Below are 16,436 nucleotides of genomic sequence, written 5' to 3'. Positions count from 1 at the left end.
AAGTAGAATGACATCACGTATTATTAATTATCAATGTAATAGCAGGCTATTAGCATTATTGCATTAATTATCAATGTAATAGGAAGCAATTAGCATCATGGCAATTCACTAATTAAAGAATCTGTTAGTGCAAATGGCACCAGTGAGTAGAGCCACAAACTGTGACTTTATCACGATTGATGAATTACAGTAGTTTGCATGCAACATGTGTGCAAACACGTTTGTTTACATGTACAATGCTGTCCTGCTATCAGAACTGCCAAGAGCCATAATAAGGGCCACCCAGCAAAGTCCATGCTATTTTTATTCTTATAAATGTGGAGAAAATTGGAGAAAAATACAGTAAGAAAGGAAGAAGATAAATCAGAGGAACATACAGAAGGACACATGAGAGAAAAAGATTTTTCTGTTTTTTTTTTTTTTTTGAGGGGGTGGGCACTTGTTACATTTTTAATAGGGCTAGGGGGGCAGAAAGGAAGAAGAAGGTAAGAGAAAGAAAAGATTATATTGGGATGGTAGCAGAGGCAGATGAACATGTATAGAATATGGACTAAGATGAACAGGAAGATTAGAAACAAATTGGGGGATACAATGGAGACACATACATTTGGGGATCAGAATAATTTGACTGCAAACAGGAGAATGAAGTGAAACACAATGAAGGGGAAAATCTTTATGGGGGTATGGTGGGGTGAAAGTTCCCTTTCTAACTCAGCCAGAGATCAGGCCCCACTGTGACTGCACTGTCTAATTGGTTTTACCTCCGTCAGCATCCTAGGCAAGTTAGGCAGTGCATGGCAGCACTGCAACTTCATTAGGTACACAATCCCCAGGATTCAATAAACTCCATGCAGGAATAGTGCTATTCCTGCATGGAGTGATTCATGTCCATGTAGCCACAGCAATGCACTTTGCATATTCATAAAGGTGCACTACTGTTAAGACTAAATGGATATGAACCATGAACGAGTGCAAGTGTAAGTACTCCACTTTTTAAATGCATTTCAGTGTCCGCGGACACTGAAAGCAAAACAAACAAAAAAAAAAGTCTTTTCAGTGTCTGCAGACACTGAAATAAGTAGTAAAACAGTAAATAAATGCAGGGGGTGTGTGACAGGTACTGTCACACAGCCCCTGCATTGTCAAAGTGGCATACGGCACTTTACCCTGAAACTGCACAGATCCTCACAGAATGTCCAGATTCCTGGTTCACATATTTGGCAGGCATAACTTGCAAATGCACACATCTTCACTGAATGTCCAGAGTGCTGGCACACATATTTAGCCAGGCAACCTTGCAAATGCATAGATCTTCCCGAATGTCTGAGTGCTGGCTCACATATTTGGCAGGCATACCTCGCAAATGCACAGATCCTCACAGAATGTCCAGAGTGCTGGCTCACATATTTGCCAGGCATACCTTGCAGATGCACAGATCCTCACAGAATGTCCAGAGTACTGGCTGACATATTTGGCCAGGCATATCTCACAAATGCACAGATCCTCACAGAAGGTCCACAGTGCTGGCTCACATATTTGGCAGGCCTATCTCACTGATGCACACATCTTTGCAGAATGTCCAGAGTGCTGGCTCACATATTGGCAGGCATACCTCACATATGCACAGATCCTCGCAGAATGTCCAGAGTGCTGGCTCACATAATTCATTCATACCCCTCAGAAAGTACATGCTAATGCACAACCTGTGAAATATCACTCTGACAAACGTAGAAATTTAATAGATTGACAACTTGTTCATTACTAAATGTTGTATATCTGTATTCTGGATATATCTCATTAAAGTGTTTATATAAATTTTTCTTTACATACAAGTGGTGTGTAAGCATAGCTGAGCATGATTGTGCTCCAGGTTGTAAGAGCTGAATGCAAAATTATAGGCAAAATCCTCAACAGCAAAATAGTGTAGCGGTTACAGCTGCAGAGTTGTGTGCAGGGGGTTAGGGTTCAAGTACCAAGATAGACTGTCCATTTTTAAATGGGAAAGCAGTACTAAATTAATTTTTATATTTCTCAATGATGTAGTAAGTGATAATTGTTAACCAGGGTATGTATATATATATATATATATATATATATATATATATATATATATATATATATATATATTAATATAAAATTGTAATTGTTATAGTTCCCATATTTCTCTTTCAGTTATTAGTGAAGCTGAATTGTGCAGTAGTTGATATCTGTCAACCAGGGTAGTGTATCAGGTCCACAATTGCAGTGTCAATGGATATATGATGTGAAATCCCTTGTGTAAACACAAGTATCCCAGACAGTACAGTCATGCCCCAACGTAATGTAAGGAAAGCATATAGGGGTATGTCATGTAAAGTAAATCATATACACTTAATAATATGTCAGTAATGATGACTTAATTTGTAGGTCTGAAATATTTCTTGCAACAAAAGCTAAGAGATGCTAATCAGTGCTTAGCTTAGCTTAGCCAGTGTGAGCATTGCTTATACTTCAATTCTAAGCAGCATGCAGACCAGCTAAGTGGATTTGCTCACAGCTAAGCACTGCTAAGCAACTGCCCCTTTAAGCACTGCTCAACCCAGCTTAGCGGGTTTGCGCATTGTTTAGCTATGCTTAGCATTTTTGAAAATGGTCCAGTCACACAAAAGGATGGGAATATGGCCTTACTGAAGCTGCACAGGCAGGAAAACATCCACCTGTTCAGGAACCATAGCTGGCTTTGGGGAAGGTTCGCAATTTAGGGTGCAGCACTGAAGCATTGTGGAGTCCATGCCTCATAAGTAACCATGATGAGAAACTGCTGCAGGGCCACTACCAGGGCTCACAATATAAAGCTGAGGCCTGGGCCCCTCTCACCTGTGATCTCATCAGTGCTACTGGCATCCCCTGAACTGGTGAACAGGTCCAACCCCACTTTGCCAACCTAAAGTGGAGGAAGGGGGTGCTTTTGGACCGGTGGATCCAAGATGCCAGGGAAAACCTTGCTCCAGCAGTTTGTAAGTATCACAGATATATGTGTACTAAATTCTAGCCTGAGGATGTGATAGACAGGTATGCATAATGTTTGTTTTTCTCCCCTACAGCTGCAGCAGAGAGGGCTAGCAACATTGAAGCTCATGTTGACAGGTTGCTGAGGCTACGCCGAGAGGCTGGTGAGTAAAAATCTATTTTGCAGTATATTGTGCAAATAACAAAGAAGTACATTGTGTAGTGCTAGTAGGTATAGTGATACTGTGTCAAATTACTAAATAGAGTATGTCTGACTCATATTGATCTCAAATAAACATATACCACATAAACTGTTGTGTTTAGTCTGGTATGTTGTTGTAAACTTTGAATGGAGCTATAAAACAAGATATAAATGCCCTGTGTTAACATTTGCTTTCCAGATTGTAGTAATTCAAAGGATTAATGCATAGCACAATAACTATCTGTCATGCATGCATCACAGGATTACAAGTTCAGACTGTCTAACCAAGGGACTAATAGGTAGAAACCAGTAAAACAAGCAACAGCAGTTTCTCGGTAGCTCAGTGTGATGATAAATAGCATACTTGTTGTTTTGAACACACAAACATGGTTTGAATTCAGGGAGTGGTACTACGATGTTTGCATATCTACACACAATGCATCAGAAATATATGTAAAAGGTAGTGTTAGATATTTTCTCCAAAGGTTTTACAGGTAAGGCAATGTTGGTAGTAGCTGTATGAAGGGTAGACTACTAAACTCTGTACATCTGTTCAACTGTCCCACCACATGTCTGCAAATTACAGCAGGATAGGCACATACAACATGCACACTTCCCAGTACGTCTCCAAAGTGTCACGCTGTCATGGCTAGTGGTCACTGCTGCCAATAACCCTAGACACATATAGGAAACCAGTTCAAGTATGTCAGTAGCACACTCACATCACAGTAGTTCAGGGTACCCCTCCTGTGCTAGATATGTAACCCTGACAAGTGCGAGTCCCCTCTAGTCATGTACCCAGAGCTGTCACAGCTTGCCACATACCATTCCAGGATGACAGTTTAATAGGCATTTTGTGCTACAGAAGCTATGGGCAATAGGTAGATGTAAAGTGAGAGCTGACCCATAGAGTATTGAGCAGTACTGTTGTGGAAAACAGAAGCATAAGCAGATATTAATGGACTTTTTGTCTCTCCCCCCACCCCTCACCTGCATCAATAATTATTATTCATATACTACGGGTATGTTGTTCTCCAAACCTAGTGTTGGGACTTGTGTTCTATTATTGTTCATATATTGGATTGGTTGCATGTTAACATACCTTGTTCAAATACCATTGTTGGTGGCCTGTTGCCATCAATGTTACTGGCATGCTGTTATGATGCATACTGTTGTTCCATTTAAGCATGTGTTCTGTTTGCTATGCAACTATTTCATATCTGTTTTATGGGGTTAATTGGAACATTCACACATGTTGCTATAACTAATCTTAAAATGTGTTGTTCATGACTAACCAACATATTTTGTAAAACCTCAACACCATATCATGTTTGTGAAGGCAGATCCCAGCAGATCCACATGTCCCACCTCATCTGGCCTTGGCACTGGGCACCAGCATGTCTGGAATCCAACCCAGGACCTCCTCATCTGTTGGTTCTGCACCACCTTTGGGTGGAGCTGCCTCAGGGGACGGGACCTGTCCCCCCCCTGGGAGAGGACGCAGACAGAAACCAGTCATATGCAGACAGTTCTGGGGTTTGGTGCAAAGCACCATCCAATTGGAGTTGGGTGGGCAGCTGCGCCAGATTGAGGGCCAACTGGTGTACCTCTTTGGGCAGGCCGCTCCTGCTATCCAGTCCCCAGCACAGCCAACTTCGGGGCCGTGAACATGAAGTGGCGACTGCCCATTTGTGGGAACCTCAGTCCCACTGTAATCATTTGGGGGCTCATGGGCTTCAAATTCCCAACCACCCTCCCCGTCAAAGGTGTTTAGCCCCCTCATGTGTCATATACCACTGCTGTTTTGTCTGTCTTATCTGGCTGCAGATGCAACCTATTGTACCCAACCTACCTCCCCAAACATACCCACAGCCCTTCCCCAACATCCCACTCTCTCCTTAAAAAAAGGGCATCTGTCCTACAAAAAAAATCATTGCTCCATACATAGCTGTACATTTTGCCCAACTAACACTGTCAGAAATCATGTCACAATCAGATGATAGCAAAATTGTACATTGCCCACACCCCTCTCTGTGGTGTGTGAGTCTGTAAAGTCCAAATTATAGTCATATGTCACAGCTGTTGCTGCATAAGAAATGTAGAGCTATGGCCATTTCCTATACCCATCCTGCACAGCCCTAGCTGCTTCTCCTACTGTTTTACCCCCTGCTTTCCCCAATTTCACCACTTTCCTATCATCCTTTTTTCTTTTCTTTTCTTTTCTTTTTTAATTAGTGCAGGTTTAAGCGGGAATAAGCAGTGCTAGGCGAATCTAAGGGGACCTAAGTGCCCCTTAGCCTCACTTAGCACTGCTCAAACCTGAGCAAACCCACTTAAATCTGCTTTAATCAGTCTGTATCCATCAGCCACTGTTCTGCCTAGCAAAATAAGAATCAGCGCTGCCATGTCTCAAACCCAGGACCTTGTACACTACAGTCAGAGAAATGTAACACTACATCATTTCTTCAGTAGGAATTTCTGATGTTTTAACAAACATATCATGCATTAGAGTCAGTCAACAGTAGGGAAAGAGCTATGTAGAATCATCCAGGTTTTGTATATATACATGCGCACACACACACACACACACACACACACACACACACACACACACACACACACACACACATATATCTATATATATATATATATATATGTGTGTGTGTGTGTGTGAGTATGGAGATACATATATATGAATAAATATATTATTCATTTTATATATATATATATATATATATATATATATATATATATATATATATATAATGTGTGTGTGTGTGTGTGTGTATGTGTGTACATAACATGTAGTGCAGTCATAACTTAGAACCATACCTCTCAACCTCTTAGTGCAAGAAATCTGGGCAAAGCCTGTCAAAATGGAGGGACAATGGGCCAAAACTAGGGATGTAATTTAAATATTGCTCTTATAAACGTAGAAAGTTGCTAGAGTAATAGGATTTGTTTCAGCATACATTTTCTGAAGGATATGAGGTCTGAAAGTGGAATGTATGTCATCATTTTCTGACAGAAATCCTCAGATCATCACAGTGATTTACCACAGAAATACAAATATGTGGAATAGACCAAAAATATGAGCAATAAACCTGGACATTCTGCAACAATCCAGCCAGTTGAGGGGTATGCTTAGAACCCCTTAGTGCAAAGAATCTGGACTAAGCCTGAAAAAGTGGGGGGATAAAGCCATGAAAATAGGGACATATCTGAAATACTTGATTAGATAAGCTGAGACAGTTGCTGCAGTAACACTGTCTATTCTAACATATATTGACTGAAATAGCAGAAATCCAAGACTCAATTGCTTCTCATTAGGTAGTAGCTTACATCCTCACATCATCCCACTTATTTGTCAGAAATACACAAGGCTTATAGGAACCAGACCTAAGATATGTGCCAGACTGCTGGTCGTCCTACAAATAACTGGACATAACATGACATTAGGGGAAACTACACTGATCTGCTAAGAATGTCACCAAGCAATGTCCAAACTACAGTCAGACTGACACAAGACTACACCAAGTCAGCTATGGAGAAGTACACATGCATTTGATAATATACTACAGGGATGTAAAAGTAGTGAAAAACAGACACCAGTGTAAAAGTGCATACCCACAGCCAATTTCACCACAATCACAATGACATACTGGTAAGCCAAATGAACACTAGAGTATAACGACTGTGGGAACAAAAATATCATGTTTGCCACTCAAACACTACCCCACAAAGGTGGAGCCACAATAGACCCCAGGAAATGTCACTCTATAAGCCTGACTAGCTTGGTCTGCAAGGCTATGGAGCGCATCATTATGGAACTCATTAACAGAGACACTGGGAACCTCCAAACACTGGACCCTGCCCAGTTCGGCTTTGTTAACGGCAGATCATGTCTCCTAAACCTGGTGGACATCTTTGAGACAGTTACCAAGGCTATAGATGAGGGAATGGTGGTACACACAGCACACCTAGACCTTGCAAAGGCCTTCGACAATATTCCTCATTCTGGTATTATAGACAAGCTCACCAGCCTGAACATAAACCCCTATGTCACAAGATGGTTTGCCAATTGGCTCATGGACAGAACCCACATGGTGAAAGTTGTGGGAGCTACGTCGGACTCTAAACCGGTTACAAATGGCATTCCCCAGGGCTCAGTCCTAGGACCCCTCCTGTTCTGCATATACTTCTCAGAGATACAGGCAAGCACAGGAGGACTATGGATAACCAAGTTTGCAGACGACTGCAAACTAGGGGCTATAACTGACTCTCCGACTGACACAGAATCCTCCAAAAGGGTCTCACTGAGACAGATACCTAGTGGAAAAATCATGGCCTCAAGATAAATGACAAAAAGTGCATAGTCATCCCCTTTGGAAAAAACAAAGTAAACACAAACTACCACGTAGATGGTAGCCCCCTAAATAAGGAAAATGTAATAAGGGATCTGGAGACCCAAGTAGATAGTAATCTCTCCTTTGATAATCACATTGCCGAAGTGGTTAGAAAATCCTTCTATGTGGCCCATCTAATAACAAAAGAGTTTTCATCCCGATCAAAAGAGGCCATTGTGACCCTCTACTCATCACTCATCAGGCCCATCATAGAGTACAATGCCCCATTTGGGATGTACCTTACAAGACACCTGCAACAGCTGGAAAGACAACAGAAGTACCTCACCAAGAGGATCACCGGCCTCAAACAGATGCCCTATGGAGCTTGACTGAAGAAACTCCAGCTGTACTCGGTTGCATACCGCTTACTCAGAGGTGATCTCTGCCTGACATACAAGGCCATGTCCAACCTAGAATTGATGGACATGCTCCACCTAAAGAAAACCTTATCCTCTCGAGCTACACGCTATAGGGATCTAAACCTCACCACAACAATAAATAGGATGTGATGGAGGGATAGATTCCTGTCCCAGAGACTTCCCATGCTTTGGAACAAGATTCCAATCTACATTAGGCAGAGCTCCTCGCTAACACTCTTCAAGAGAAACCTTGACGAGTTGATGGGAAACAGAAAGTTTACCCCGGGGATCACTTCAGTGGCTCTGCTGGACAGAGGCACAGGGACTAATCTAAGGTGGGGGGCAAAAGCCATCACATTCTGGTTAGGCTTATAAAGGCCTTCGGTCAGATAGCCTAGTACTTACCTATGAACCTATGAACATATACTGGTCCAGTTCACAATGCAGTAGGAATCCTGAGATGGTACAGTACATGTCTCAGTCTGCCCCTACAAACATATATAGCTGATAGATCACCAGAAAATGGAGCAGCATGCACAGTCAGATAGAAAAGGAGTCATGACACTTACATCTACCCCCCTCCCTACACAGGCCAACTAACATTTACACACTACACTGCTACACAATCCTGGCAGTCTGTCAACAATCATTAGACATACACAGACCTCACAACTGCACAAAGTCCCACAGAATGTCCAGACTTTGTCCTCATATATATGGCCTCTTCCTCATAATGTGTCTAGCATTCTGCTACATCACTAGGATGATATCAGGAATGAAGGCAATGAATAACTGCATGACATCTGGACAAAGCCTGATATAATTTGGGGACAGAGGCCCCAAAACAGGGACATATTTGAAATATTTCTGTTATAAACTGAGAAAGTTGCTGGTGTAACAGGATTTGTTGTAACATATCTTTTCTAAGGGATATGAAGTCAGAAACACAAAAATGGACGTTAGCATTTACTGACTGCAATCCTCAGAGTATGCTAATGATTTGCCAAAGACAAAAGCTGTCTGAGGAACAGACTAAACATAAGTGTCAAACCCCTGACCATTCTGCGGATAACCCTACAGTTGACAGTTATGTTAACCACATAACACTGTCATGACTTAAAATCATGCAGAAAATCCATGTCCACAAAACCCTGTAAAACTAGCATTAATCCAACTGTATAACAGTAATACTTACATTCTGACCCTAAGTCTGGAACCTTCTCCCCCATTTTGTTGGGCTGTCTCATACTGTGCTTATAGATGACAGAGGTATGATATAGTCGTAAGTGGTGGCTAATGCTAATCAATTTTGATGCGCAGGTTCTGTAAATAACGTTGATCAACATATGAGGTCCTGTGATGTGTTTCCCTGTTTATGTCTTCCAGGTCACATCCAATGTATACGTCAACCACAGTACAGTGCAGCAGAAAATGATGCTATAATCAACCTGATTATACTGCACCATGGGGTGATGTTTGGCCATAGCCAACAGAATCTGTGGGAGCAGACCACCTTGTAGAACGAGCTTGTCCACAGACACAACAACATCGGCCACCATGGATGCACATACAACCAGGTCAGACATCATGTGAATGACCTGATACATCGTGCCCGCCAAAGGGCTGCTGCCATGGCCAGGGACTGTACCACTACAGGTGGGGGTCCTGTCAAATGGGCCCCACTTATCACAACAGAGGAGCTCCTTACCAACCTTGGGGCAGCCACCACACACCAGCCTGCCCAAGCAATACAAGTCTTGCAGGTGGGTGGCACCCAGGCAACAGGTGAGAAGCGTCCAAGTAAGAGCACAGTGCACATCAATTGAATACTGTAGCAATCATACTTCTGTAGAGTATCTAGATGTATATGTCAGGTAAAACTGCATTTGTGGGTAGGGTTTAGTAATGCACATAAGTGCACATCTATGATGAAGGACAGCAAATTGTGTGCTATCAAAGCTTGTACTGTACATGTGCAGAAAAGTAGCATTCATCTTGTACCAATACCACATGTGAGTCTGCTGACAATACCGCTCCCCCACAACTACATAAGTACCTCTGGTCTGTATGTGAGACTGCAGCCTGAAGCCGGTGAGTATGGGATTGTCCTGTTGTGGCTCACCTGTATCCCAGGAATGTTAAGGTCATGCATTTTACCATGCACACAACTGTTACTCTCAGCCATATTGCAATATGTGCATGTTCACTTGTGGTGGGGTTAACTGCATTGAATCACAGTGGTTATCACAGGGGCCTATTTGCAGGAGATGTAACATATCTGTAGCATACCGCACAACCTGTCATTACAAAAAATCTGGACAAAGACTGACAACATGGGGGGAAAGGGGCCCAAAACTAGGGACATATTTTAAAATTTAATCTTATACAGTGCTTATAAAAGGTGTACACACTCCTGTTAAAATGCCAGGTATTTCTGATAAACAAAAATTAGAGCACAATAAAACATTTGCAAACTCTTCCATCCTTTAATGTGACCTACGCCCTGTACAATTCAATTGTAAAGAAAACAAATCTGTTAGGGGAACAATTATGAAAAATAAAGAACGTACAATAAGCTAGATGCTGGGGTGGTACAGCGGTAGTGTTGTTGCCTCACAACAAGAGGTTCTCCTGTTCAATTCTTGGCTGGATTGCCTTCTGTATGGAGTGGCCTCTGAAAGACATATGTGAATGGGCGTGCCTTCACTGAAGGTTGGGCATCGGGCTGGCAACTCGACACCATAATAATCTATTACCAGTCATTAGCGGACCGGAGTTCCACTGTGGTGACCCCTAACTGGGAAAAGAACAACAACAACAATAAGCTAGATGCATAGTTGTGCACAGGCTGAAGCTAATACTGTGTTGAAGTAGCTTTTGATATAATTACGGCACTATGTCTTCTTGGTTACACATCTGCCATCAATTGCAGAGACTCTTTGATTAGCACCAAATAACAGTCAGCTGTCCTACTAGGACTTTCCTGACATTGACTAAGCTGCCTGCTACAGCAACAGCCATAGTTCACATAGAGGTTATGAAGCATCAAATGGATCTCATTTTTTAAAGGTATCAGCCCGAAGAAGGGTAAAATAACATTTCCACAGCATTGCATATACCATGGAACACAGTGCGGACAGTCATCAAATGGTGGTGAAAGTATGGGGCAACAGTGACATTGCAAAGAACTGGACATCCCTCTAAATGTATGGAAAAGACAAGACCCAAACTGGTCATGGAACCTGACAGGTGACCTATTGCAACACTAAAGGATGCAGGAATCTCTGGCAAGTACTGGTTGTGTACTACATGTGACAACAATCTCCCGTATTCTCCACATGTCTGGCCTATGGGGTAGTGTTGGAAGATGGAAGCCTTTTCTCACACAGAACAACATGCAGGTCTGGCTAAATTCTCAAAAACAATATATCAGGTCTCCCAACAGCATGTGGGAAAATGTATTATGTTATAATGAGACCAAGGTTTCACTTTTTGGCCACAATTCCAAAAGGTTTGTTTGGCGCAATAACAACAGTTTGCATCACCAAAAGAACATCATTACCCATGGTGAAGCATGGTGATGGCAGTGTCCTGCTTTGGGTTTGCTGTTCATAATCTGGAAGTGGGCCTTTAACCAAAGTTAAGGAGATTATGAACAGCTCCAAATACCAGTACCTTTTGGCCCAAAATCTTCATGTGTCTGCTAGAAAGCTGTAGATAAAGAGGGATTACACCTTTCCACATGACAATGACCCAAACCATACATCCAAATCAATAAAAGAATGGCTTCACCAGAAGACAATCAATGTTTTGGAATGGCACAGCCGGAGCACCCACCTACTTCCAATAGACGTTCTGTGGAGTGCCCTAAAGAGGGCTGTGCACAAGAGGTGCCTTTGTAATCTGACAGAGTTGGAGGGCTTCTTCAAGGGAGAGTATGCAAATATTGCTAAGTCAAGATGCGCAATGCTGATAGACACCTTCCGAAGAAGACTGAGTGCTGTAATTACATAAAGTGCTTTAACAAAGTATTAGTTTAAGGGTATGCACACTCATGCAACCAGTCTATAGTACATATTTCACTCATTGTATGTTACCTCAAACTGATGTGTTTGTTCGTCAATTGGATTGCACAGGTTATAGGTCACATTAAAGTGGGAAAAGTTATGACATGATTTCTGTGGTCTCATGTTATATATCAGACAAACCTAGCATGTTAACAGGGGTGTGTACACTTATTATATCCACTGTAAGCTTAGAAGGTTGTTAGAGTACCTGGCTTTGTTTTAACATACATGTACTGCAGGTTTTTAAGTGTGAAACTCAAAATATGTCATTAATCAGTGACACCAATCATCAGATCACCCCAGTAATGTGTCAGGCAAATGCAAGATTTATGAGGAACAGACCTAAAATATGAGCCACACATCTAGACATTCAGCAAAACTCTGTACAGTTGAGAGGTATATTCTGTAGGAGTTGCCACTGTGCTATACAGGTAAACAGCAATAATGTGTACATGGGTGCAGTGTATGCTAGGTGAAGGCCCATCACCTGCAAACACTACTCACGTATCCCAGAAGTGTATATAAGTAGTAACATTTGGAAAGAGCTGCACTGCATGATGTTGAGGGCCTGTCCAGTGTGTGTATTTTGTGTTCTGACTGTATTGTGAATGTCACCAGTTGACTATTGTGAGGTCTGTGTAATGGCTTTGTGCCACCTCACCTGTATTTGTCTGTGTGTGCATCTGTGTGTGTGTGTGTGTGTGTGTGTGTGTGTGTCTGTGTGTATATACAAGCAAACCTTATAGTTCAGGTATTAATTTACATATGTTGTCTTGTGGACATGGTGGTCATGGTCTATCCTGCTCAGAATCTGATGTCAGTGTCTTTGCAGACTCTAACAATGATGATGGTCATAGAGAGGCACAGGTGGGGTTGTCAGAGGCTGAATCTGTGCCATAAGTTGGCATCCCACAGTCATCCACTATGTCCCTGCACACAGTTTTAATGCCCACACATACCCCATCCCCAACAGCCACAGATAATAGACAGCCGGCAGGTGGTGGAATGGAACAGGCTAGTGTGGTGAGTATGGCAAGTGTGACTGTAGACACTAGCCATAGCCAGAATGCAGGTGAGGTCCCACACAGGTGGACGGACAGGAGTGCTCGAAGGAGGACTGCCACCCATCAAGCCGCTGTTGCAAGTGCCACAGCAGGTGTCACCAGACACATGTTTTGAGCTGTCATGGATGCACAGGCATGTAGTGAACACAACACCAGACAAATACTCAGGGTCTTGGATGCAACTCTTCCTGACTTATGTGGTTACATACATGACCTTGTTGAGGCCACACATCAAAATACTGAGGTTATGAATAGATGGTGGGGTGAGACTTTGGCAATCCTCAACCGTGGCATGTCTGTGCTGGAGCGCATGGTGGGAGATGAGCATTGGCCACATGGATGTAGGTCAGCACCATGATCAGAGTCTACGGGGCCATGCAACTTCACATTCCCGTAGTGGCAGTACCACCAGCACTACCGAAGGGGGGTTGCTGTCCACACCACACCAGAGCAGGCCATGGGCACATGGTCCTGCCTAGTCCCATCAGGGACACAGATCCAGCAGACAGCAGTCATGATCAGGAAGCAGTACTGCATCTGGCTTTGGGGCTGGTGGTGTCAGTGAGACCCCTGGCAGGACCAGTTCCTGCGGCCGTAGCCAGAGATGGTGAAATGGACACCATGCCATGTACAGTCCACAGCTGTCCACATAACCCCTGTGTAGGGCAGCCACATGGTGTGAATATGTGCATACACACACACACACACACACACACACACACACACACACACACACACACACACACACACACACACACATCTCTCTATCACAGGCAGGTCACTTCCAGACACACACAGCACCTCTGCACAGCCCAATTATAGCATACCCCTCCAAACACACACACATGATGTAATGCTGTTTGCTTGCATTTGTTATGGGAACACATAAAAGTGTATGCACCTTATTTGCCATGATGCATTATTGCTGTTAGTACCACCAACTGAATGTAGTCTGACATGCTGTATTCTGTTTGTGTTCCAGGTGTCTGTGAGTCTGCAGGCTGTGACTCTGCAGACATAACCAGCATGGAGTATGGTAGAGTGGAAACACATCTACTGTTTCATAGCCAAGGTGGAGCTTTATATGTACATGTTTATCAGGTGTGTATGCATGCAACAGTGTGTGAGGGACACTATTGGTAGGCAGTGTGACCTTGCATACATACGCCTTGTTACAGACAGCTAGCCTTCATACATGTCACCTCAGTGTTCTGTAGTACCACAGGCTCATACATACAGAGAAAGTTACTGGAGAACTTTCAGTAGGTCTCTCACACGCTTAGCCATCACATTAACAGCAACAGATTCACCTGTCAGTACCTGTTGCCCCTGCCATTTTTTCCCATACACTCAACCTTGATGCAGTTGATGAGGGTGTGCATGGTGCTGTGTAATTTCAGGTTAGTGAAATGTATTTCTGAGTTCACGGGGTGGAAGAGGGAGACAAAATGGTATAGCCATCACATACATACAGTAAAGACTGCCACAGGGGATGTGCATAAAGTAATACAAACACAGTTGGCAATATACAGATTAGTAACCCTACATATCCACTTTCATGTACTATAGTGCTACATACACATGATATGCCCCACATAGATTATATGCCTGTAACATAACCCACTACCTCTACAACATGTAATGTTGTGAATGCCTTAATGGATGGTGAGATAAACCACCGGAAATAACAACTGGTGTTATCAATTGCTCCTACAAGCCTGGACAAGTGATAGAGTAACAGACATTGTATCAGCATTATGTTTCAGTCAGGTATGATATCTGATGCTAGCATGTGTGTCACTACACTAACTGCAACCTATTTGGCAATGATATCACATACATGGGCATTGTTAGGGGACACAGACCACATATAGGTTGCAAACATCTGGATATTCCATAGACATAAGTACAGATGACTGGTATGGGTTGTACAGTTTAACATGGTACATGTGAGGCAGATGCCATTAACAGGCTAGATAAAGTAATCTCATTGAGAGGTGGCCAACAGGTGTTAAAATGGTATAACCAACACAGACAAACAGTAGCCACAGGATATATGCTTCACGCACACTGCTATTGTTGTCAGTATTGAGATTAGAACCCCTACTTATCTAATTATTTGTACTATAGTATTATGCACTTATTGCACATGCCACAGAGCTTACAGGGGTGAAGACTGTATACAGGTACTTCTAAGGTGAATGACATCAGCAGGCCTTTTAAAGTACAGCAATGGGAAGTGTACTGGGTGGTACACACCTCACAATTGTATAACCCACACAAGATATGATTTTTACTCACACACACAGTTGCCAGTATTGAGTTGAGAACCCCTACCTATCTAGTTATGTCTATGATAGTGTTACACAGGTATCACATGTGCCACAATATGATTTCACTTTGTCCCAATTTACTTCTAAGGTGAATTACATCGGCAGGCCTTGTAAAGTAGGGCAATGGGAAGTGTACTGGGTGGTACACACCTCAAAATGGCATAACCCACACAGGATATGATTCACACACACACACACACACATATATACACACACACACACACACACACACACACACACACACACACACACACACACACACACACACACACACAGTTGCCAGTATTGGGTTTAGAACACCTACCTATTTAGTTATTTCTACTATAGTGTTACACATGTATCACATGCACCATGAAGCTTATATGATATCATCTTGTCCCAAGGTACTTCTAAGGTGAATAACATCAGCAAGACTGCTAAAGTAGGGTACTGGGTGGGAAAGTCCTCAAAGTACGTCTGCCTGCAAACATACATGCTTACAAATACTTGCACACACACACACACACACACACACACACACACACACACACACACACACACACACACACACTGAATCTGAGAGTAGAACACTGCATATCTAGATATTTGTACTATAGTGTTATGCATTCATTGCACATGCTACAGAGATTACTGGGCTGACAGCTGCCCAAGGGTGCTTATAAGGGGAACAACATCAGCAGGACTGTTAAAGTAGGGCACTGGGTGGGAAAGTCCTCAAAATACTTCTTCCTACAAGCATACACACTTACAAATAATTGCACATACACATACATGCACTTGCCAGAGCTGCGAGTAGAACCCCTGCCTATCTAGTCATTTGAACTATAGTGTTATGCAGTTATTGCATGCACTACACAGATTACTGGGTTGATAGGTGTCCAATGGCACTTATAAGGGGAATGACAGCAGCAGACCTTCTGAAGTAGGGCAATGTGATGTGTACTGAGTGGGAACAATCTCCTAATACTTAGATCTACGGACATGCACACACACACACACACACACACACACACACAC

The sequence above is a fragment of the Protopterus annectens genome, chromosome 2.part1, assembly GCF_019279795.1.
Source record: "Protopterus annectens isolate FY-2018-M chromosome 2.part1, PAN1.0, whole genome shotgun sequence".
In the NCBI taxonomy this organism is placed as follows: domain Eukaryota; kingdom Metazoa; phylum Chordata; order Ceratodontiformes; family Protopteridae; genus Protopterus; species Protopterus annectens.
The sequence above is the reverse complement of the archived record's forward strand: the minus strand, read 5'-3'. Positions refer to the sequence as shown.